General features: G+C 47.7%; 1 protein-coding gene across 10 annotated transcripts in view; it reads right to left on the minus strand.

The window, feature by feature from the left end:
* Window positions 1-24,404, minus strand: part of LOC119431015 (mitogen-activated protein kinase 14A-like) — a 398,975-nt gene that overhangs the window by 202,192 nt on the left and 172,379 nt on the right. The gene's annotated exons all lie outside the window — the stretch shown is intronic.

Raw genomic sequence — 24,404 nt, forward strand, 5'->3', positions numbered from 1 at the left:
AAAAAAGGACAATTGGCAGCAGGGGTCAGCAAGAGTTGCAAAGTGGCCCACACAATAAGATTGCTATGCCACACAAATTCTGTTATCCCATTTTTTTCCTTTTCTTTTTTCATTTTTTTTTTTAATCCATGGTAACGAAAATTTAGAGCAGACACAAGGAACAAAGAAGGAAATGCATAAACATGAGTGCTGTGTTGCGTGTTTCCTTCTTTGTCCCTTGTGTTTGTGATGAATTTTCGTCACCATGAACCATCATTCCTTCTAGCCCAATTAGCAGTCTTTTACCATGTCAGCTGCTGCCTGTTAGTGTTACCATGCTTTAACCATGAACAAGAAAAAAGGTAGAACCAAGGAACCCCATTTTTGTTTATCACGGGGACAAAATTAAACTCGGGTTTTTAATTAGAAATGTTGAAATAATAGGGGAAGTTCCCTGCCACACATCACGTGTGCAATGCTCAACCAATTGAGCTATGGATGTTCCCTTCCTTGGGTACCATTGTGAACAGGATCCCAATGGGCATCGGACGTCCGGATAAGATCCCAACGTCCAAGAGCAGTCATCCAGTGGATATCATTATTTTAACATCCACTTCTCCTCCTGCAGATGTCCTTAGGTAATCCGTGCTGGACACTTTGCCAACGGACCAAGGCAGACTTTGTTCGTATATTTAGTGACGAAGGTGCCTTTGTTGAGCATTTCTGCATTTGGAAATGCAACGCAGAAATGGCCTCGAGTTAATTCAAGCTATGTGAACCACATTTAGCTTTGTTTAATAGACATCAACGTTTCTCAGCGAAATACCAACATCAAATGTTAACATGCAGCATAAACAGATTCGAATTCTACCCGCCGTTTTTTTTTTCTTCTGGTGGAGAGCATTCAGGTACCAAGGAGGCAGGTTTATGGACAGGTTCTAATGCACAGCGTGATCGTAAGCTTCTCAAGCTTTTGTGACCATCCCATTATTTTTGCTTGCAGCGCCACAGAAATTTTTCCATGCTCAGTGATCAGAGAATATGAGTAGATACTCTTATATTATCTGATCTCATTTCACTGGCAGCACTTGGGGGCTGGAAATTTTTGACTAGGGCTGCAAAAGCTGATAAAATTAATAAAAATATGTGTGATAGTGTTTGTCCTTTCTTGAGTTAACATACACAGCAGTCCAGTCACATTGATGTGACCACCTGTCAAAAGCCAGAATAACCACCTTTCGCAGAGCGGACTGCTGCGAGACGTGCAGGAAGAGAGTCAAATAGGTTCCTGAAGGTGTTCACTGGGATGTTGAGCCATGCCGACTCCAGTGCTGTGGCCAGTCGCGCTAGATTACGCGGTTGAGGATCGATGGCGCTAACAACCAGATCGAGATGGTCCCACAGATTCTCGATTGGGTTCAAGTCAGGTGAGTTTGCTGGCCAGGGGAGATCGGTAAACTCATCCTGGTGCTCTTCGAACCACGCACGTACACTGCCAGCTGTATGACACCTCGCATTGTCCTGCTGGTAGATGCCATCATCCTGAGGAAAAACAATGCGCATATATGGGTCGACATGGTCCGCAAGGACAGATGCATACTTGTATTGATCCATCGTGCCTTCCACAATGATGAGTGAACCCAGAGAATACCAGGAAAACATTCCCCAGACCATAATGCTCCCACCTCCAGCCCTTCCGGCAATGGTTGCAGGGTGTTTGCTTTCAGAGGTTTCACGCCGTACACGCCAACGTCCATCTGTCCGATCGATGGAGCATAAAACGTGATTCATCGGAAAACACCACCTGTCACCACTCAGTGGATGTCCAGTTGCAGTACTGCCGTGCAAATTCCAGCCTTCATCACTGAAGAACAGCAGTCAGCATAGGTGCATGAACCAGGCATCTACTGCGGAGGCCCAGACGCAGCAACGTTCACTGAACAGTAGTTTGGGAGACACTATTGGTAGCCCCTTGGTTCATCTGAGCGGTCAGTTGCTCAACGGTAGCACGTCTATTCACCCAAACGCATCTCCACAGCCGTCGTTGACCTCTGTCATCTATGGCCCGTGGTGCACCACATTTGCCACGCCGCCGATTTTGGACAGTCCCATTTTGCCATGCACGGTATACTCTTACCACGGCGGCATGCGAACAGTTCGCAAACTTAGCCGATTCGGAAATGCTTCCACCCTTGGCTCGAAAGCCAATGATCATGCCCTTTTGGAGGTCAGATAAATCGCTCTGTTTCTGCATTACGCGCCAATGATTGCAATGTTTTCCGAAGCCCTCACACAACCTTTATACGGTTAAACCTGGATACAGTAGAACCCCGCTGTTACGTTCCCGGGTGCTGCGTTTTCCCGGCTGTTACGTCGTTTTCGGCCGGTCCCGGCACAGCTCCCATAGAACCCAATGCATTGGTAACCCCGCTGTTACGTCGCAACTGTGGGACCGTTCCCGCATCATACGTTGCGAACTGCCACACCGCGTCGGCCCGAGCGGCCATTTTGACTTTTCATGTCGCTTGGCTTGGTTGCTTGACGATGGCATTGGCCGCCCAAAGTCCTGGGGGCGACATTTATTACGTATTTTCGGTTTCCGCCAGCAAAAGTATGGCCTTTGATATCGGCTTTTGCTATCTTAAGATTATGTCTATGACGCGTTGCGGCCCTAAAATTGGTTTTGGCTCATAGATGTTCCGTATAAAGTCCAAGGGCGATAACGCCGTCGCCGCGCGCCGTATGCTTTCTTTCGCGCGCGAGACGCAGTCGTCGGCTCCCCTCGCACGCTTTCACTCGCACATACAGCATACGTCGCCGCGCGCCGTATGCTGTATGTGCGAGTGAAAGCGTGCGAGGGGAGCCGACGACCGCGTTAGGGTGGCTTCTAGCCACCCTAACCGCGTCTCGCGCGCGAAAGAGAGAGAGAGAGAGAGAGAACTTTAATGAAAAGAATGGCTCAATGGCCTAAGCAGGGGTAAGGGTCAATGGCGAAAGAAAGCAGAGAGGAAGCGCGCCTCCTTCCGTTGCGCTCGAGGCACCAGCGAGGGAGCGAGGGGGGGGGGGGGGGGGGGTAGCGGGTAGCGTTGTGCTCTGGCATCATACTGCGCCGCGGCGCGCGCGCGGTCCCGCGGGCCCTATCTTGAAAGCGATCTGCGTGGGGGTAGATTCTACGCAGTGTAGGTGCGTGGGCGGCTCGTGGCTTTGTGCGTGCTGCGTGTTCTCGGCGCTCAGTTAGGGTTGAAGCGATAGACAACAGCACGAAGGTCACTTCGCTCGCTTCTGGAGCGGCGCTTAACTGCGCGTGTCCGCGCTCATCGAGTGTGATGTGTTCATGTTTGCCTGTGGGCGCTGACACTATGTTTGTTAATTAGTTAATAACCGAATGCTTACAAGTTTATACAGACGATAAAACTACTATTCTTACTTTGTATAGCTCACCGCAATCGATACTTCGGCTGTCGGGCGAAACTACTTTTTGTCGCACGTAAGAATTAAAATAATATTGTGTGCAGTTCAACACTACTCCCATTTCTCAATTTTTCCTGTTTCCTGGCTCTTGCGTTTCCTGGCTCTTACGTTTTTTTTTTTTTACGGTCCCGTGAAAAACGTAACAGCGGGGTTCTACTGTATAAGGAAATTGACAAATTCCCGAAAAACTTCGTTATAAAGAGGATTTCGTTATATGCAGGTTCGGCACGAAAATTCGAAAAAGAAACGTTTACCGCATTTACTTGATTCTAACGCGCCCTCAATTGTAACGCGCGCCCGTTTTCGGTTTTCGTCGAAGCACTCATCCTCGGAATGTCACACCAGGTACCGGGTGCGTCGACGCGTGTCGTTTCGCAGAAGCGCGAGGCATCGGAAACGAAGAGCGAGCGTCACGATGGCGTCGTAGCGTCGTATAGCGTTACAGTAGAACCTCGCTGTTACGTTCCCGGGAGCTGCGTTTTCTCGGCTGTTACGTCGTTTTCGACCGGTCCCAGCACAGCTCCCATAGAACCCAATGTATTGGTAACCCCGCTGTTGCGTCGCAACTGTGGGACCGTTCCCGCATCATACATTGCGAACTGCCTCCCCGCGCCTGCCCGAGCGGCCATTTTAACTTTTCATGTCGCTTGGCTTGGTGGCTTGACAATAGCATTGGCCGGCCAAAAGTGCCGGGGGCGACAACTATGACGTATTTTCGGTTTCCGCCAGCAAAAGTATGGCCCTTGAGATCCATATTTGCTATATAAAGATGGTGCCCATGACGCGCTGTGGCCCTAAAATTGGTTTTGGCTCATAGATATTCCGTATATAAGGGTACGGCCACGCCAGCGGCAAAAAACGCGCGCGTCATGCAGCGAGCGGCAAGTTGCCGCGCGTCTCGCCCGCGCGGCAGCGCGATAAGACCTCCCGCGCTCTCCGAACGGGCGAGCAACACCGCGAGCGCTCGTTGTTTCATGCGAGATACGACGATCGTCGATTGAAAACCCGGCGCGGACCGGCGGCGTTCCGGTTGTGATGGCTCCGTGATGTCACCCTCGTCGCTCTTGATTGGTTCTTCATCTCGCGGCACGCGGCATTTGCCGCAGAAATGGGTCTCGAACCCATTTCGCGCGGCACGCCGCAGGACCCCCGATTCCTGCCGCTTTTGCCGCGTGTTTTTGCCGCTAGCGTGGCCGTACCCTAAAGTCCAAGGGCGATAACGCAGTCGCCGCGCGCCGTATGCTGTATGTGCGAGTGAAAACGTGCGAGGGGAGCCGACGACCGCGTCTAAATCTCGCGCGCGCAAGAAAAGCAGGGAGGAAGCGCGCCTTCTTCCGTTGCGCTCGAGGCACCGGCGAGGGAGTGAGAGGGGAGGGATAGCGGGGCGGCGCGCGGTCGCGCAGGCCGTATCTTGAAAGCGATCTGCGTTGGGGCAGAGTCTAGCAGTGTTAGCTTCGTTATATCGAGGTGCGTCGGCGGCTCGTAGCTTTCTGCGTGCTATGTTCTCTCGGCGCTCAGTTTGCGTTGAAGCGATAGACAACAGCACGAAGGTCACTTCGCTCGCTTCTCCAGCGGCGCTTCCACACGCCGCCAGCGTGTGACAGCGCGTGTCCGTGCTCATCGAGCCTGATGTGCCACAGCGTGTACCAGCACCTCGGCAACATCAGCTGGAAAAGGAGAGAGTGCCGTCTTGGCGGGCTAGGCCAGCTGTAGCAAGCGGCAGGATCAGATTTGAATGAAGGGAGGGGGAAAGGTCACGCCCGCGGCGGCGAGATCGCCGGGTCGAAGGATGCAGGGCCGCCTCGCACACGCACGCACGCACACGTGCGCTCGCTTCGGATTCCGTCGCGGCGGAGAAGGTGCTTCCGGTTGCTGCTCGCACAAAAATGACAAAATTTGGGGCAAAATCTCTAGGCGGTCGGAGGGGAAACTTCGTTATATTGTCACGTGCCTTGTGAGAGAACTGGCGACGCGACGTTTATTGAGGGTAGCGGCTCCTGAAAAACACGGCGCTGGGGGCTGGCTATGGAGCGGGCGGAGAAGCACGCGCACTTCTTCCTTCTTGTCCGTGCCTGCCTCTTAGCACTGTACCCACTACTGCTGGTGGCATTTCCCCCCTTCCTCGGAAAGAGCATCGGCTCGATGCTCAAGAAGGGGTTTTAGAAAAGGAGGGGGAAACAGCATGGGCAAGGCAGGTGCTCGTGCAAAGGACACAATCACAGCTAGAGGAAAAACAAAAGCACAGCAGCGGGGAAGCGCGACGGGTACAGTCTCAAGAAACAGAGAGGTTGCAAACAGTAGCGTAAGTAGAAAGATGAATAAAAAATAATAATCACGAACGCGCAACATATGGTTTCATGCGCACAACGTGAACTACGTCAGGGCGAGGTTGTTGTCTACGCCGTGTTTGCGCCGCACTGTCTGGAACGACTTCGTAGTTCACGTCACTAATGCGGCGCAGCACTTTGTATGGGCCAAAATACCGGCTAATCAACTTTTCACAAAGGCCACGGCGGCGAACAGGGGTCCACACCCACACTTGGTCTCCGGGACTGTAGCGCACTTGCCGGTGACGGATGTTATAGCGCCGTGCAACCGCGCGAGCTGGCGGGCTTCCTCAGCGCGCTCAGCAAATTCTTCGGCGTCAGTCGTTAGGTGCTCGGTGTCGTGACACGGAAGCATAGCGTCCAGCATCGTCTGTACTTCGCGGCCGTAAACGAGGCGAAATGGTGCGAACCGTGTCGTCTCTTGTACGGCGGTATTATACGCGAAGGTCACGTAAGGCAAGATGCGATCCCATGTTTTGTGCTGGACGTCGATGTACATCGAGATCATATCTGTGATGGTTTTGTTTAATCGCTCCGTAAGTCCATTGGACTGCGGATGGTAAGCAGTCGTCTTGCGATGCCTGGTGTTGCTCAATTGAAAAATTTCGTCCATGAGCTGTGCCGTGAATGCCGTTCCTCTGTCTGTGATTACAGTGGATGGGGCACCATGACGCAATACAATGTGGCACATGAAGAACTGTGCTACCTCAGAAGCCGTGGCTCGTGGGAGCGCCTCCGTCTCGGCATAGCGGGTTAAATAGTCAGTGGCGACGATCACCCACTTGTTGCCGTCGGTTGACAGGGGAAAAGGCCCAAGGATGTCCAAGCCGACTTGGTCGAATGGCTTATGAGGTGGTTCGATGGGTTGCAATAACCCGGCGGGCTTCAGGGGTGGTGACTTTCGTCGCTGACATTCACGGCAGCCTTTAACATACTGTTTTACGCTTGCCGCAAGCCCGGGCCAGTAATACATCTCGCGCACTCTAGCAAGCGTTCGTGAGGAGCCGAGGTGGCCAGATGTAGGCTCGTCGTGGCAAGCGAAAAGAATATCGTCCCGCAAGTCTTTGGGAACTACTAGAAGGTAGGCTCGGTCATTCGGGCGGGAGTTCTTCTTGTAGAGCAAATTGTCTCGTAGACAGAAGGACGTCAAGACGCGACGTAGATGGCGTGGTATGGATGTGTGACGGCCCTCTAAGTGGTCGATGAGAGGTCGAATTTCAGCGTCGTCACGCTGCCATTTGACCAAGTCCGACGTAGTAAGGGCGCCCAGGAAGCCGTCGTCGTCCTCTGGCTGTCGACTGACAGATTCGGCGGGAGCACGCGACAACGTGTCGGCGTCTTCGTGCTTGCGGCCAGACTTATAAACTACAGTGACGTCAAATTCCTGTAGCCGCAAGCTCCATCGTGCCAGTCGGCCTGAAGGGTCGCGTATGTTCGCCAGCCAACATAGAGCATGGTGGTCTGTCACCACTTTAAAGGCACGGCCGTAGAGATAAGGGCGAAACTTCGTGATCGCCCAGACGACCGCGAGACACTCTTTTTCTGTGGTAGATTAGTTCGCCTCGGCACGGGACAGCGAGCGGCTAGCATAAGCTATTACTCTTTCAAGGCCGTCTTGACGTTGGACGAGTACTGCGCCAAGGCCGATGTTACTGGCGTCAGTATGCACCTCGGTGTCAGCCTCTTCGTCAAAAGACAACTACGTCGTCAAGATACACAAGGCAAGTCTGCCACTTCAATCCAGCGAGGACAGTATCCATCATTCGCTGGAAGGTTGCTGGGGCAGAACACAAACCGAAAGGGAGCACTCGAAATTCGTAAAGGCCGTCGGGAGTCACAAAGGCAGTTTTCTCGCGGTCTCGTTCGTCGACCTCGATCTGCCAGTATCCACTTTTCAAATCGAGTGACGAAAAGTACTGGGCACGCCGCAGTCTATCTAACGAGTCGTCGATACGCGGCAGTGGGTACACGTCCTTTTTAGTTACGTTGTTGAGCTTCCGGTAGTCGACGCAAAAGCGTAGCGTTCCGTCTTTCTTTTTCACAAGAACGACCGGGGACGACCATGAGCTGTTAGAAGGTTCGATTACGCCATCTTCAAGCATCTCTTGTACTTGCGTACGAATCGCTTCACGTTCCTTTGCCGACACGCGGTAGGGCTGCTGGCGTATCGGGCGTGCGTCGTCGCAGGTGATGATCCTGTGCCTTGTAACTGAAGTCTGGCGTACCTTAGACGAGCTTGCCAAGCATTCCCTGAATTCAGGCAAGAGCTCGTGCAGTGCCGCCTGTTTATCTGGAGATAACTCTGAATTAATGTCGACGTTGCCTAGTGACTTGTCAGCCATCCTCACTGGTTCAGGGGTAAAACATTCAGCAACGTGCTCTATTTCCTCGGCAAACGCTATCGAAGTACCGCGGAACAGGTGTCGATGCTCGTTACTGAAGTTGGTGACAAGCAACTGAGAACGGCCATCACTAAGCTGTAGCACACTTCTAGCAGCACAAACACCTTGCATCAGTAGATGCGATAAGTTACTTTCAGCGACCACTTCACCTTCGCGCATTCCACCGCACATCACTTCGACTAGGACACTGGTTCGCGGAGGAAGCGTAACACATTCGGTGGAGACACGAAGGGCGTCGTCTCGACGCTTGTGGTGTACCCGTCGAGTGCTCGGTCTGCTGAGAAGGTGACTACACCTCCCCGTAGGTCAATAACAGCGCCGTATTCTTGGAGAAAATCAACCCCGAGAATGACGTCACGGGAGCATACGCGTAGGACAAGGCAGCTCGCCACGAATGTCGATCCTCGAATCCGAACTCTTGTCGTGTAGGTTCCCGGCCAGTGGAGTAACGACGTGACCGCCAGCCGTACGAATCTGCGAGCCATTCCAAGGGGTAATTACTTTCTTCAGCAACGTCGCTAGCTTCCCGCTTAAGATGGAATAGTCCGCACCGGTATCTACTAAAGCGCTAACCGCGTAACCGTCGATCACCACCGGTATGTCGAGCGAAAGCCGGTCATTCCGTTCATCTGCAGTTGACGTCGGATCGGTGTCCTCGCGCGTTCGCGTCGATCGGAGGTCTTCAGCGTGTCGACTGTCAGCGGCCTCGCCCCCAAAGGTCGCTGTGGTTAGTTTTCCCGGCGGGGACTTGGTGATCGTGTGCCGGAATATCGCAGGGGCGGTGGTGAAAATCGCCGTGGTGACGGCGAGCGGGACTGTCGCCCGGTAGACGGTGGCATGCGTTGTTGAGCAAGGTAATCTTCTATCTCCCGAGGTCGTTGGCCAAGTCGGGGTGGCGGTGAGTAGGTGGAAAAGCCCCGCAACCCGAGACGTCGGTATGGGCACTGGCGGTACAAATGATCTGCCTCACCGCAGTGGAAGCACAGAGGCCGACGGTCCGGTGTGCGCCAAACATCCGACTTCCGAGGGGTCATGCGGCGATCGTCGGCGTAATATACCGGTTGCTCCTGCGGAACCGCAGCGGGAGGAGCAGCGGAGGGAAACGCTGGAGGCGCGCGTCGTTCTGCGATGTATGGTACTGGTTGTGCGGATGAAAGCGTAACCGGATGAGCCGCGTGAACTAACAGCGGGGTTGGTGCAGGGAGTCTCAGGGCTTCCGCGTAGGTCGCACGGCGATGTTCAGTAGGTGCAGGCGCGGTGTAAGGAAGAGGACAGGTCGACCGGAGCGCTTGGTGAACTTCATCTTTGACGACACTCTCAATAGAGCTCACCACCGCTTGTGACGTGCCGAAAGCCTTCTGTATTTCTTCGCGCACGACAGTGCGGATTAATTCGCGAAGGTGGTCATCGTTGCTTCTGGTGGCCGTGAAAATATCGGTGGTGGATGTCACGTTCACTTGCCGCTCATAGAAATTCGATCGTTGCTGCAGCATCTTCTCCATACTTACAGCTTCAGATAAAAATTCGGCGACAGTCTTCGGAGGGCTCCGCACAAGACCAGCGAAGAGCTGCTCCTTCACTCCTCGCATCAGGTGACGCAACTTCTTGTCCTCGGTCATTCCCGAGTCTGCTCGTCTGAAGAGGCGCGTCATATCTTCGACGAACGTGGTAACACTTTCGTTGGGAAGCTGAACGCGGACGTATTCGAAGGCCTTGCCATGGAACGACTTTGGAACCCGTGGATTTTGAAGCGTGTACCGGTTCGTCACTGCGGCGCCTTCCATACCGGTTGAGATGGTCTGAAGCGCTGCGGGGTCTTCAGGAGGCAGTCCCCGGATCCTGCGGCTGGCCCGGTGGACCGGCGTATCGATTGGCACGGGGGTAGTGGTTCCACTGCCAGAAGGGGTCTGCGACATGGGCGAGGAATACCCAGCACCTCCACCACTTTGTCACGTGCCTTGTGAGAGAACTGGCGACGCGACGTTTATTGAGGGTAGCGGCTCCTGAAAAACACGGCGCTGGGGGCTGGCTATGGAGCGGGCGGAGAAGCACGCGCACTTCTTCCTTCTTGTCCGTGCCTGCCTCTTAGCACTGTACCCACTACTGCTGGTGGCAATATCGAGGGGGTCTCTCGCTGCCACTTCGTTACGTAGAGGTCTCAAATACATGTGCTTCTATGGAGTAACGGCGGGGAATCGAAAAACTTCGTTATATCCAGGAATTCGTTATATGGAGGTTTGTTATAAGCAGGTTTAACTGTATACGCTCAACTGCACTGTGCTGCCACCTGCCTTCTGTGATTGGTTATTTAACGTCGACGTCGAAAGTACGTTGTGGTCACAATAATATGACTGGACTGTGTAGCTTGCTTTTGGAATCTGCGTTTCATGGGTGTGCAAGTTGTATTTTCATTGATACAAATCAATACTGCATCATCTTTGCAGCACAGATTCTACAGAGGGCTAATATTTACACCAACTGCGTTCAGCCGTGAACTGTGACTGCTATTCAGCCGATTATAAATAAAAACAAACATCCAGCAGGCATCCCTTAATAGTCCATGGTTTGTCGTACGGATGCCTGACGGACATTAAGCAATGAAAACATAAACTACTTCCGGTGTATATGGAACATCCGTATATCCATTGCAGACATCCGCGGGACACCCTTAGGACTGCCAATTTGTCCTGCGGATGACCAAAATATCCAGAAGCGGTAGTCCAGTGGACGTCCAGAGGAGTTGAAATGCCCATTAGGATTGAACCCTGGGAGTGTAAACAGCTGGTGCCACTCACGGCCATGGCAGGGCACATCCTTCTAACTACAGCCGCTTCTGAAGGCCCACAATTGATGCAGCTGTTCCTAAATCAATGGCTGCATCCATCACTTTGTGGAAGAGCATATTGCTTACAAGCCGACAGTGTTGCGTCTCTACAGCCATAGTTGGCTGCCGACGATTTATTACACTACAGGAAACAGAAACATAACAGTATTTCAGGCGTCGGAGCAAACACTGGCGAGGCGTTCGTTCTCTGAGGCGCGCTCGTGCCAGAGAACCAGTGCCTTCGCACGCGCACTTCATCGTTGTCGTCTCCTTGCGACATACCAGACAGATATGAAAAACGTAGCTTGAAAAATCAGGAAAAGACTGCTATTACAAGGCAAAAGATGGTAATGAAGCTGCTTTACTCAAGCAAATGCGACCATCACGAACATGTGCATTTAGAGGTCACAAATGCATCGGTGATATCAGTAGTTTTCAGGGCAAGACCAATTATGATCAACTTTTTATACAGTTAAACCACTATATAAAGAAGTAGCTAGCGCAAGACAGGGGCAATTGGAGATCGCAGGGAGAGGACTTCGTCCTGCAGTGGACATAAATATAGGCTGATGATAACGAAGTAGATGAAATCAGCGATTTGCTTTGTCATAACAAAATTTCGGTATATTGAAATTCGCCCTCTTATGCAAATATGTAGTCACCGATTGATTTTTATATTTTTATTAAATGGAAGGGGCCACAAAATTTTCCAAATTATCGGGCAATTGCAAAAAGCAAACTTGGAGAAATAAAGTTGTCGCAGTTTCACCTGAAAGGCGAAGCACCAATTGCGATAGCAAATTTGTAGAGAGCTATACACAGTAATGATAGTAGCTTTATCAGCTGTATAATTTTTGGTTGCGCAGATTGGAGCCTAGCAATCGGCAAGCGCTGATTTCCACCGCCGTTGTGGTGACAAGCATACGGCATCTTGGCACGTGGACTTCACGCCCACTATTCTCGCCAGTCGATATCACCGTGGGCACCTGGTGACATCTGGCAGCGCTACCACTGAACTGGACCGCTCCGTGGCGCCACCAGCACTACAAAAAAGGATCCGCCTGGTCCCGCGCTTCACTTGGCAGCAGCAGTCGTGGCAACAAGGACACACCGCTAAGCAATAATTTTTGGTTGCGCAGGTTAGTCTTCGCTTTTATACGGCATTTGCCACTTCTGGTCTTAACTTTTGTCACGCCTGCTGCTGCCAAGGCTACTCCTGTGGTTTCTTAGCTATGCCCAGTAATGCAGAACTTGCTCGCGATGTTGACGCCCTTCGGAAAGAAATCGCAGAAATGCGCGAAAGTTTGCGCATGATGAACCAGCTGTACGAAGAATCAAGGGCGAAATGCGACGCTGTCAATGCAGAGAACAAAACACTCGCAAAAGAAAACGAAAAGCTGGCTAGAAGGGTATCGGACCTCGAGCAGTATTCTCGTACAAACAATGTCGAGATCAGGGGTGTGCCGTCCACACAGGGCGAGAATTGTGTCGCTGTTCTCCAAAAAATCGGCGACAAGATTGGCTGCCCTGTGGCACCATCTGACATAGACATTGTTCACCGCGTCCCTGCGAAGAAGGACAAACACATAATTGCACGCTTCTGTTCCCGCACTAAGAAGGCTGATTTCGTAAGCAAGGCCCGGAAAGCACGACTAAACACTACTACTCTCGGCTTCCCTCCGTCTGCAGAGGCAAAGGTCTTTATTAACGACCACTTAACACAAGACAACAAACGACTGTTTGCTCAAGCCCTCGAACTGAAAAAGCAGCACAACTGGAAATTTCTATGGACGGACAACTGCCGCATCAAAGCACGAAAGACAGAGGGAAGCCGCGTATACGTCATCTCTTGCACACGTGACCTCTCGCTAATCGCCTCGTAGCTGCCCAAGGCTTCTGCTTTCATATCTAATCAAATAAATATCCCGGACAATGTATTTTTCTTCAGAAGAACTGAAACGTTCACTAAATAACAGCAGGCTCACCCATAAATCCCTGATACACTTTAACATACGTAGCCTCTCAAAGAACTATGATAACATGATAGATTTCTTTTCTAATCTAAATAACCCTTTCACTATCATTTGCCTCTCAGAAATATGGCTGACAAACGCTGATAGCAAACTGTTTGGTATACCCGGATACGCAATGGAAGTATGTGTCCGTAAGGATGTTCGGTATGGTGGTTCAGCAATTCTTGTACAAGATAACCATTCATATCACCGTCGCCTTGATCTATCTTTCTCTTGCCCTAACGTTGAATCTGTATTTTTGGAATTCGATAAATCTTTTCTTTCAGCTAACAGTAGAAACACAATAATCGGATCAGTATACCGTTCCCCATCATCTTGTTCCGCAAACTTTTGTTCTCAACTAGATGCTATCTTGAACATCATTGCAAACGAAAACAAAAATGTCCTCATCCTCGGTGACATAAACATAGATATTACTAACCCCAATGATAGTCATTGCTCTAATTACACCAACTGCTATGCAGGATATGGCCTAGATTCATTAATAACCGTACCCACAAGATGTCCTCCGTCCGGATCTCACTCCTTAATAGATCATGTGTTATCAAACTTACACCTAGAGCAATGCGCTGGCGTAGTCACTGTTCCCATAACTGACCACTATCCTGTATTCGTTCTAATAAAGTCTATTAACCCACCGTACCAACGAAACATAAAAAGAGTTAACTTTCACACCACTAAGTTCATTAGTCAAATTGAAGAAATCGACTGGAACCCGATTCTTTCTATAACAGACCCAGTCCTGGCATTCGAACAATTTAACAACAAAGTTAAAAGCGTATACTCGGAGTGTACGAGCCCAACACAAAACACTCACTGGTTCTCCGCCCCTAGAAACCCATGGATAACAGGATCCCTCTTACAAAGTATTAAAAAACGTGATAGCCTTCATAAAAAATTAAAACGCCAACCTTTTAATGTAACTTTAAAGTCGCGGTACATAACTTATTCTAATACACTTACCAGACTTTTGAAAGAAGCCAAGCGTTCTTACTTTGAGAAAGCGATTGTTAGACACAAAAATAACACCCGCAAAACCTGGGATACCGTTAGGTCCTTTCTTCATTTGTCTTCACCAAACCACGCACTTAACCAGCTTAACACAGGAACAAAGATAGTAACGGAAGCCACTGAGATCGCAGATGAATTCAATAGTTTTTTCTGTCCTACACAAGATCATTCACCAGATAGTACACCACGGCCAGTACTCAGGCAAACCCCTTATTCATTTTACTTGTTCCCTACATCACCCAAAGAAGTATCAGATTCAATCGCTAGTTTACGAACTACAGGTCCCGGCCTTGATGATTTACAACCATCTAAAATCAAATTAGTATCATCTCATATCGCCGATGTACTCGCGCACGTTATTAACTGCATGTTCATAACAGGCGTTTTCCCCGACGAATTAAAACACGGTAAAATAACTCCTATATTAAAAAAAGGTGACAAAGAATTAATATCAAACTATCGCCCTATCTGCATGCTATCTTTTTTTAGCAAAGTTATTGAGAAACTACTTGTACACCGCTTAACAAACTACTTTCACAAATTTAATCTTCTCTCGCCTGAGCAACACGGGTTTCGTAAAGGGCATTCAACTGAAATAGCTATAACATCATTCACTGACAAAATAAAACATGCCCTTGACAACGGCCATATTGTTGGTTCAGTTTTCGTTGACTTCAGTAAAGCATTTGATACCATCTGTCATAACATTCTTTCTTACAAGTTAGAAGCTCTGGGCATTCGTGGCCCAGCTCTTACGCTCATCCGCAGTTATTTGACTAACAGAACACAAGTTGTAAATTTCGGAGGTTCACTATCACGTACTAAATCAGTCACTAAGGGTGTCCCACAAGGCTCGCTTTTAGGCCCTTTACTATTCCTGGTGTACATTAACAATCTTCCTCACTGTTTAACCAGTACTTCATCTATACTGTATGCTGACGACACCACTATATTTACTAGTAGCAAATGCATAAATACCGTAATAGACCGACTAAATTCCGACCTAAGCAACTTGTCTGCGTGGTGCACAACTAACAAACTTCACATCAACCCTTCGAAAACTCAGTTTATGCTTTTTCATACACATAAACGCGTCATCGCGCCCGCGCCACCACTCGTCTTACAAACTCATGTTCTCTCACCTGCACGTGAAGTTGTCTTCCTTGGCGTCAAACTGGACCCCCAACTTAAGTTTAACTTGCATGCTGACATGGTGTCAAAAAAAATTGCCTTTGGAATAAGAGTACTAATTCTAACACGTTCATATTTTCCACAAAACGTAAGAACTTCACTTTATTACGCATTTATTCATTGTCACTTGCAATACTGCATCTCAGTTTGGGGAAACACATATTGCTCGCACATAATACATCCGCAACATTTACAAAATCAAGCCTTGAGGATCATCAATTTCTCCAGTTACATGTCACATGCAGTACTAATTTTCAGTACCCTAAAAATACTACCATTACGTTACATGCTCCAGCTCAAATTGGTTTTACTAATATACCGCACACTAAATCATGAAATCATTTTAGATACATTTAATAGGCCTGCTCTTACCAACACTAACAATACGAGATTTTCCGCTAACAACAATTTTTTACTCCCTCGAATAAACACTAATTATGGAATGTTTACTGCTCTTTTTACGGCCATTAAATACTGGAACAAACTACCCCCCCATATTAAAGCCTGCCGCACAACATTAACATTCAAGAGAGATACGAAGAAATATTTACTAACGACACTACTGGCCACAGACTCATTACTATGAGTCTATATTGTATACAGAATTATTTTCCAGTTTTCAATGTTTTTGTATTTATCTAATGTATTGATTGCTTTTATTTATTTTTATTCTGTATCTTCCTTTGCCTTCTTTTTTTTCTCCTTCTCTTTAGTTGTTTTATATTTTTTTTGTCACATAGTCTATATAACACTTGTACTTTGCGTATTGTGAGCATATATTCGTTTCTAATTATCTGTTAAATTAACCTCGTGTTCTTTGATATGTGTCATTCCTATGTTTTCATAACGTGTCAATTTATTTATCTATTCATACGCTGTATGTATTTAATTTGCCTATATTTTGAACTTCAATTATTGTAAGCACCTTTCTTGTATTTGATTATTTGCTTCACTAACTTTGTGTATTCTTATGTCTGTTGCTGTTATGTTGCCATAATGTATTAATTATTGCATTGTTAAATTACTAATAGGAGGTCCCCCTGACAGTTCTTGTAACTCCGGGACCTCCTTCTGTACTAATGATGAATGATGAAATAAAAAAGAATAGGGAAGACATGCAGCAGCACCGGCAACACGCAGAACTGTTGTCGACGCCGTCGGCGTTTTGCCCGCATTCGCACAAAATGCGTGAGGCGTTGGTGACTGTTGCCGGAGCCTCTGATATAAACAGGTACTTGGTGCCACAGCTAAACGTCGCCTCCCTTCCCTCCCCCTCCCCCCCACGGCCTTTCGCGCGTAGGGAGAAAGCGCGTTTGCTCTACATATATGGTGATTGTAAAGGAGGAAAGAGACGCCTACTTCTGCAGCCATTAAGGGAGCACGGCGCAGAACGCGCGTTTGTTCTCCGCCGTGGGTTCACTCCCCGTGAAAGCGCGCGTCCCTCGCGCCCTTTCACTCACACATACAGCGTTCGGCGGCGCGCGGCGACGATTTCATCTCCATTGACGTCATACGGAACCTCACGGCGACGGCGACGGCAGAAATCTGCTTTTGAGTGTCCATATAATTGCTATCGCAATAAAATTGATTTTGTTGAACTTGAGAATTGGCGATGAAAGATATGATTTCATACCATGCCGTCGATGTTTGGCAGTGCCAAAGCCACCCCAGCAGCTGATATTGTCGCCCACAGGGGGACGACGCTATCGTACTTGCAGCAGGGATCTCACTTGTCTGCCAAGGCAGTGGGCATGCCAAGATGGCGTTGCATCATGTGTTTCCGCGCATTAGGACGTGGAGGTCATCTAATATCAAGTTTTGGAGACGTGTTAAAGCGATTAACATCTGTGAGGATTTCGTTAAATAGAAATTGTGTAAAAACCCACTTCGTTATACTGATGTTCATAGTGTTCTATAGACAACAAGTTAAAACAAGTTAAATACTTCTTTATATCAATGTTTAACAGCACAGCAAACACATCTTGTGCAATGAAAGTGTTTGTTGTGTCCAGGCTCGATTGTACGGTAAAATCTCTATATAACAAATTTCAAGGGGCCGCCCAAAACCATTCAGTATTTTGGAATGTATTGATGTATTGAGAACAGAGGAACTGGTATTGAAAACTACATATAACTAGTTGAATCGCCTACATTTGCAAGCAGTTTCAGTTTCAGTTTCAGTTTATTTGTGCATAATAGTAAAGTTACATATGGAGATTATACAAACATACAGAGGGAGGTCCCATAGTCAACAGACTGTACAGGGGACCTCCCGTTAAAAATGAGTAAGATATGTAAATACAAAGCAGCTATATGCAAACATACAAAACACCGTATTAAATAAGTCATTAGCTAACATCGTAAACTATTTTAAAACACAAAGCAGTTATTAATAAGACGGTCATCATGAAATTATTACATTGAGTGCAAAAATTTACGGAGGCTTGATTTGAATGTGTAAAAATGAAAGATTATCTTAATATGACACGGTAATGAGTTCCAGAATTGTGTGGCTGAAAAACTGGTAGTAAATTTACCATAATTAGTTGTAGCATTTGGTAATAGATAGCTGTTGGTAGAAGCGAATCGGGTAGATGTGGAGTGAGGATATTGGCTGTTAGTAATTATCGGGAACGGGAGCTTTCCGTTAACAGATTTATGGACAAGAATTCCAAGTGAGTACTTATTTAGTTTCTGTACTGAAAGAATGCCATTAGAACTGAGCAATGAAGATGCTTCTGATGTGTAGCTGCTACGTGTGATGATGCGAATTGCTTGATTTTGGGTATGCTGCAATGGGGTTAAATGAGCGGGATACGTGTTTCCCCATGATGCTATGCAATAATTAATATGCGAATGAATGAAAGCGTAGTAAAGAGAGATGAGTGTCTTCAGATTAAAGAAATTGCGAACTTTAATAATGTTCTAATTCCATAAGCTACCTTCTTGGGTAAGGATAAAACATGCTCATCAAATTTTAGGTGTTTATCTAATGTGATGCCAAGAAACACTACACTGTCAGTAGGATAAAGTTTGCTGGAAGCAAAGGTTAGCGATGGAGACCCCGAGATAAGCTTTTGCTTAGCTGTGAAAATGACGAAGGTAGATTTTGCAGTGTGTAATCTGTTTAGTCGGCACCAAGTTACAATGTTTGCTGCGTCGTGGTTAAGCTTGCACATTAATAAATCAAGGCTTTTGTCTGAGGAGAAGATGGTGGTGTCGTCGGCGTAAAGGATACATTCAGATGACTTTAGGCACTGTGAGAGATCATTAATATATATTAAAAACAAGAGAGGTCCTAATATAGATCCTTGCGGCACACCAATGTTAGTTGTTTTAGGGTGTGAGTAAGTACCGGATATTGACACAGTGTACTCTCTATCGCGCAAATAGTTCCGTAATAATCGCAATGCCGGGCCAGTTATACCAATGGAATCCAATTTAGCAAAAAGTATGTTATGAACAAGTGAGTCGAACGCTTTAGAAAGATCAATAAATAATGCACCAGCAAAATTGCCAGTGTCAATTGCCTGCCGAATTTTATCAGTTAGAAATATTAATGCTAAATCAGTTGAGTATCCCTCCCGAAAGCCAAATTGATTTGATGACAGGATATGAAATTTTGACAAATAACTTGACAAGCGCATTACGATTAGTTTTTCGACAATTTTACTAAAGAACGAAAGTATGGCAATAGGGCGGTAGTTAGATGTTAAGCGCTTATCTCCCTTCTTGAAAACAGGGATTATTTTGGCCTTTTTCAAATAACTTGGGAAAATTCCGGTCTTAAAGATAAGGTTGACGATGTGGCAAAATATTCCGGATATTAAGCACGCTATCATCTTTATGAGAGATGGGCTGAAGTTATCAAGACCAGGCCCTGTGTTTTTTAGATTGGAAATGACTGTGATTATTTCTTCAGGCGTTGCGGGATGAAGGAAAAAGCTATGAGGCATACGGGGGTAAGTCATGGTAAATGAATCGTCACACCCTTGATTATCTGTACAGAAGAAATTAATGAACGAGTTTGCAATATCCAAGGGATTATCAAGGAGAAGAGCCTCCAATTGTATGATGTTTATTTCGGCATTACGATTGGATCGTCCTAAAAAAACTGTTTAATACTTTCCATTGTTTTTTTACATCATTACCGGCACACTTAATTTCATTTTCATAGTACAAAGTTTTAGCTTGCTTGAGTAGTTTTCCTAACAAATTTGAATATTTGTTATACCTTTCGTGAAGTGCAGTGTTAAATGGCTGTTTTTTGGTTTTTCTGTAAAGGTTGTCTTTTTTCCGTAGACAATTTAGCAAACTGGTGGATAACCACGGGTTACGAGGAGCTGAAAACGTTTTTTTACAGTTCATTACTACGGTGCAATCTGCGATAGCATTGGAAATTATTTTTGAAAATGTGTTATAGGCAGTTTCAGGGTTATCGCATGTCATTACTGGGGACCAGTCTGAATTAGTAATTAATTCAATGAATATTGACGAATTAAACTTCTTTTTGGTGAAGCTTTCATCGGTAGTGCCAGGAGTAGACTTTAAGCGCACGAATATTGGGTAGTGGTCGGTTATCGAAGCTTGGACAACACCACAGTCAGGGTTACTAAGAAGATTAGACAATATGTGGTCGATAAACGTACCCTGTTTATTTATGGGACAGCGAGTTGGAAGAGCAATTAGGTTTTCATATCCAAACCCGTTTAGGCAGCTAACATAATCATTACATAGCGAGTTGGATGTATCTAAAAGGTTAATATTAATATCACCCATGATAATAACATTTTTTTGCTCAAATGTTAATTTATGCAGCAAATCACTTAATGCTAAGCAATACGCGCTTACAGATGATGAAGGTGAACGATAGATGCAACCGACTATTAGATTTTTCTTATCTTGTGAAAAAAATGAATCGTGAAATTCGACCCAAACAGATTCGCAGTTCGCCACATTGAGTGTCAAGTCAAATCGTCTATGGAAACGCAACTCTGAGGATATAAAAATAGCAGCACCACCATGATTACTGTTATCACGGTGACAATATTCAGAAGAGTACGAAGGGAAGCTATACAAATTATTGTGAGATGCGCAGAGCCAGGTTTCACTAACACAAATAACAGAGAAGTTATGACAGGTAGAAGATAAAAAATTTGTAATGCCATCCATGTTTTTTTGCAGACTGCGCGCATTGAAATGGATTAGGGAACGACAGGGCAATGAAAAATAAGCCTCAAGTTCTTCAGGTAAAAAGTAGGAAGCCATTGGATACAACTTAAAGACTGAAAATTAGAAGGCTTATGCAAGGTTACGTAATAACAGATAGATCAGAATCAGAAGCGATGCGAAATACCCGACTGTCGGGGGATTTCCGCACCTTGATCTGACAATTTTCCGTCCAGATGAACTGCCAGCCTTTTTCCTTCTTTAAAGCAAGCGCCTTGGAAAACAGACGCTTATTGACTGGGGATAGATGCTCATTGACGAATATCGCCTGCGTGTTCTCTCCAGAAAACCCTATGCTCCGGGTATTCACTCGGGCCCTTCGCGCCTTCTTCATGAATTCAGTCTTTTTTGTTCGAGAGCAAAACCGCACGATTATATTCTTGTGACCAGACATTGCTGGTACGCGATGCACTGTGTCGACATCAGTGGCTGAGACTGTACAGTTGATTTTGTCACCGATGGCAGTCAGGATTGCGGTACAATCCTCTCCCTGGGTGTAGGGCACTCCCTTGATTTCCAAGTTATTTAATCTTGAGTATTGCTCAAGGTCAGCGACTTTCCTTTGAAGGGCCTCGTTTTCTGCTTTGAGAGCGCGGTTTGCCGCAGACAGCTCAAGCTGTTGAGATCGGGCTGACTCGACTACATCGTTTAGAAGCTTTAGACTGTCGTCCATGCGACCAACTTCAGTTCTCATTCCACCGATGTCTAATCCTGTGTCTTGAAGCCTAGTTTGTATACTAACAACAAGCCGGTCGACTAATTCGTTCAACCGATGCTTGAATATAGCTTCTAACTCGTCCATTCGCTTACAGAGTTCAGCATTTGTCGGCATTGCAAGGATAGTGAACACAAAGTGAGTACAGAAGCAAGGAAAAACGATAGCAGCAACAACAGTAGCAGCAGCAGTTGCAGGATTGACAAATTCTAAAAATATATCAGAAATAGAAGCAACCAACCTGTGAAACCAAGGAAGTTTGTTTAGTTGCGTGCTTGCGAATGCAACTGCTGCTGCTACAACAGTGATGCTCTCGCTGGGACGGCTTTTATGGCAGGAATCCGGGCTGCGTAGAACGCTGCTTGGGGGTGGCTTCAGCGGAGTGCGCGTCGAGACCAGCAGGGTAGTCAGTGGCGCGCAGGCACGTGCAAATGTGTTTAGGCCAATGACAAAGTATCCAAAGTGATAATGCACATTTATGTGAAAAAGTGACCTCCGCCTGTTGCAGCTCGTGTACAGGCCTTGGATCTGTGAGAATTACACAAGTGCGTTCCCAATCATATGTTCACACACGAAGCCGTCAGTCACCGACAGTGATTACGTCCCACTGTTCTGAGAATGTTCCACCTGCAGCAGAATGAAATGCAATGGTGCAGGGCGACTACGATCATGACACGGCCATTCATGAGTGTTCGCTGTCACACATGAACCATGCAGCGCTGCATTTCTTCAGAGCTTAGATAAAGTGACTTCAGCTGTCATGCCCACTTCACATAAGCTCGCTGATAACGCTGGTAGTTGTCAGTAATGGGCGTAGCGAGCACTTACATTGTTCGCATTTGTGAGACCTGTACATGCTGCACCACCGCGCATCATAGCTAAGCATTACCAAAGCTCTGAAGCATCCATGATTTTGGCATATTTCTTGCATCATTCACTGACTTGTTGATACATCTCAGGTTTAGGTGCCGTTTTAAGCAAACCTGCTTTTCATAGATTAGATTTCTTTCCTCAATCTTTCAAGATTGTCACGATTGTGGACTATGCGATGGGTGTGATTGTTATGTCGTCGACAGCGGCCCGGGCGGCAGCAGAGGCGCCGCAGGCTGTCGGCGGACGATATGGGAGGAAGGACAAGTGCACAGTCGAAGAACCCATTGTACAATCCCCGTTCAATCATGGTGTCTCCAGTATAAATAGGCACGCCACTAGGTGACGCTAGCAGCGCTTGGCCACTGCCAATCTGGGCGTCCGAGTCAGTGGATGCATAGACGATATCACATCATCCCCCCTTTGAAAGAAACAGAACATCCATAAGAGTAACAGTAACTGCACGCAACAAAACTCGCGACAACAAAGCACACACTGCATCGAAAGTACGCACTGCAAAGTACACACTGCAAAGAAAGTGCACACCACAAAGAAAGTACAGAGTATGGTCAAGTAATGTGGTGTACAAACAGGTCCCAAGCCTTCCGGCATCTTTTTACACGTCCATCTATGTCCTCTGCACAAACCGCAGGTGGTTCACGCACTTGTAAGTCTGAGCACCCAGGCCCGCTGGTACGGACTTCTTGCCGACGCTGGAAGTGGTGAACAAGTAGTAGCGTCCCGTGGTTCGCGTAGTAATTCGGGCATTGTGGACCGATGTCCATCGGCAGGAGCATGGGGTATAAGTCCATGGGCCCATCGTCCCAGAAGGCTGCGTCGTGCGTGACTGCATGGTGTTTGTAGAAGTCCGGCACAATTTAAGTCTATGGGAGCTGCATCTGGCTCGGTTGATCTGTTGCCCGACACGTCTGGCAGTGAAGTAAACTGCGTCGCCTCTTCTCCCCCCTCGAGAAAGCATGTCAGGGGAATTGAAGAAATACTCTTCGGAGAAGCAGGCATCGAAACAGTATTCTTCACAGGCGTAGGCATGGCAAACGTAGGCCTAGGTGGCGTAGGCATTGGAGTAGGCTTTGTAGGGGTATAACTCCGAACGGACGGCGTTAGAAAAGACTATGTCGGAGGAATAATCGTAGTCGAATGGGCACCCGGAGGTGTCTCCTTGGTACGCTCGGCACTCGTAAGGGCTCGTGTAGTACATGAGATGCTGAGAACTGTAGGTGTCTCTCGAGCGTTGGTGTCTTGCGTTCCGAAATGTCGCTCCAGCATCTTTAGCATCTCCTCGTACACGTCCGTGGGCTCATCGTGTGATGAATGTTTGGAGTTCCCGGCATGTGTCTGGGCCTCTTGGAGCTCGAAATATGTAAGCAGGCCCTCAACCCCTAGGGCGGTAAGAAGAATCTTCGTGAAATCAGGAGTGGTGTCTCCGGCCAGTTCCACATAGATTTGGAAAACGCGACACCAATGTGCCCACGGTATGGGGGGTGGACCCGGCGTCTGCAAAAAAGGCAGCCGGGGATTTCCAGAAAGCATGGTCGGCGTCTGAGTAGGAGTACTCTGGAACGTGGGTGAGAATGCAGTGTGCTAAGCTTCAGTAGTCCGAGCAGTCTATGTCTTGGCAGCGTGAAAGTTCCAGTCTGCATCAATGAAATGCGCTGTAGCGTCACAGCAGACGAGGCATATGTGGGGTCCGTGGACGTAGTGGACGTGTCGCAGCAGCAACGTTCGAAGTAGGGTTAGCGTCCGGGTAGCGTCTGAGCCGTTCTAAGTCCAACGCGGTCGCAGGAAGTAGGGACGCGTTGCTGTAGCAGCGTCTGAAGTCCGTAGTGTAAGTGGTTGCAGTAGTATATAGGAGGAGGCTCTTCATGGGCAGCAACTTGGATGCGTCGCAGCAGCAGTAGTAGAACAGGGATGCGTCTCCGTAACAGCAACGTCCCTGGCATCCATCGCAGAAGCATCATCCAAAGCAGCAGTACCGTAGCAGTGGTAAGGTTTGGAAGTAGTACCCGCAGCAGTAGAACGAGAGAGATCGCGCCGCAGGCCGACGATATGGAAGGAAGGACAAGTGCACAGTCAAACAACCCCTTGTGCAAGCCCCATTTAATCATGGTGTCTCTGGTATAAATAGGCATGCCACGAGGTGACGCTAGCAGCGCTTGGTCACTGCCACTCTGGGGCGTCCTAGTCGGTGGATGCATAGACGATATCACAGTGATCTCACAGTCTTTGCTGAACCAATGGTGCCAATTTGTGTAGTTTCTATATCTGGGAGCCACCACTACTGTGGACTGGTGTGGATTTCTAATCGTAGCGGTCCAGCAATATCTGCTTGGT

The sequence above is a fragment of the Dermacentor silvarum genome, chromosome 10 (genome assembly GCF_013339745.2).
Source record: "Dermacentor silvarum isolate Dsil-2018 chromosome 10, BIME_Dsil_1.4, whole genome shotgun sequence".
In the NCBI taxonomy this organism is placed as follows: domain Eukaryota; kingdom Metazoa; phylum Arthropoda; class Arachnida; order Ixodida; family Ixodidae; genus Dermacentor; species Dermacentor silvarum.